This window comes from Myotis davidii, unplaced genomic scaffold (genome assembly GCF_000327345.1).
Source record: "Myotis davidii unplaced genomic scaffold, ASM32734v1 scaffold130, whole genome shotgun sequence".
NCBI classification, from domain to species: Eukaryota; Metazoa; Chordata; class Mammalia; order Chiroptera; family Vespertilionidae; genus Myotis; species Myotis davidii.
Window position 1 is genome coordinate 3642271 of NW_006285040.1, and position 1836 is coordinate 3644106.

General features: G+C 41.1%; 1 protein-coding gene across 1 annotated transcript in view; it reads right to left on the reverse strand.

Moving 5' to 3' along the window:
* The window catches only part of COMMD10 (COMM domain containing 10), a 136373-nt gene that overhangs the window by 101074 nt on the left and 33463 nt on the right, over nucleotides 1-1836 (reverse strand). The window lies entirely within an intron of this gene.

Consider the following 1836-nt stretch of genomic DNA (forward strand, 5'->3'; position numbering starts at 1 on the left):
TGGGCCTGCCCTCTGCCACCTGGGAGCAGGCCTAAGCCAGCAGGTCGTTATCTCCCGAGGGGTCCCAGACTGCGAGAGGGCACAGGCCAGGCTGAGGGACCCCCTCCCCCCCGAGTGCACAAATTTTTGTGCACCGGGCCTCTAGTTATAAATAAAACTATAAATTTTCCTATGAATCTATATGTAAAATGGGTTACAGGTTAACAGCATTATACTTTGAAAGGGATTACAAATTAGATAAAGTGCAATTTTAAAATACAAGCCAAAATGTTAAGGACTGTAGCATATTCAATTCTCCAAGTATAGACAATATCTTTTATCTCACACACCCCTCTTACAACATGAATTTAACATTTCTCCAAATTTAACATCCCTCCCCCTTGACCCTGGCAGACCTTTGTGATTGTTTCACCCAACAGAGAACAACAGAAAGTATGCTGTGTGACTTCCAAGGCTAAGTCATAAAAATGTCATGCACGTCTGTCTTAGGATGCTCGTTCTTAGAATTTGGTTGCCACTGGCATTAGATCTAGGTGTAGACTATTAGTTAAAACCCTAAAGGGCACTGAGGATAGTGTTAGTGGAAGCCTATTAGGCCCAGGAAGGGGTTGTTGGTAAGGGTTTAAAAGAAAGTAAGAAAATGTGATTGGAAGCTACAGGGAAGGGGATCCTTGTTTTATTTTGGAAGGACACTTGGAAACACTGATACTGGCAGAAAAATTTTAAATAGAAAATATTCCTAATGAAATCATTGACTGAAAGTGTCACTGGGCTTCTGGGCTGCATAAGATAACATATGAGAGGAAACAGGTGAGCTAAAGAACAAACTGTTAAATCTCAAGAACTAAGGACTTGCTGGGTTAAACAATAACAATGTGAAGTAACAAGCGCCTCCAGATGACAAAATTATTCTCAAATAGTAAGTGGCTTCCAGATAAAAATGAAATCCAGAGATCTTTAAAACATATGTTAAGACTTTAGGAAGATCTAACACAGTGATTCCCAAAGTGGGCGCTACCGATCCCTGGTTGGCGCTGTAGTGATCCAGGGGGGCGGTGATGGCCACAGGTGCATTTGTTTTAACTTTTTTTGTATTACCTTTCTATTCTGAGTTCAATAAATAGTTTCATAATTTCAAACTTCAATGTTTCTAATTTACACCTTTCTTTACTATATTTTACAAAAAAGGTAGAAACATTAATACATATATCTTTCTGTTTAATTGCTATTAAAATTTTTAAAAAATTAATTTACAGGGGGCGCTGAATAATATTTTTTCTGGAAAGGGGGCGGTAGGCCAAATAAGTTTGGGAACCACTGATCTAACAGAACTTCATAGAAATGTTCAGATTGACAAAATGTTTTATCTACACTAATAAAAGACAAACATGCAAACTGTCCGTACCTTCACTACACCTTAAGTGATGCCCACCAGCCAATTAGAGCGACTATATGCAAATTAACCCAAACAAGATGGTGGCTGGCAGCCATGGAGCTGGAGCAAGCAGGAGGCTTGGTTGCCCCAATGATGGAAGAATCCAAGCTTCCTGCTTGCCGTGGCGGGCTCTGAGCTCCACTCAAAGCAACAAAGTTTCAATTATAGAATACAAATAAACCCCAGATACCTGCTTTCAGCCAGCCATGGCCACAAAGCTAGAGCAAGCAGGAGGCTTCCCTTCCGCCGGCCCTGGCCGGCTCTGAGCTCCTCTCAAGGCTAAAAAGTTTCAATTATAGGAGGTAAATAAATCCCAGAATTAAAAAAAAAAAAAGAAAAAAGGGAGAGGATGGGAACATCTGTTGCCAGGTGGCTTGGCCAGCCTGAAAACGGCCCTCAGC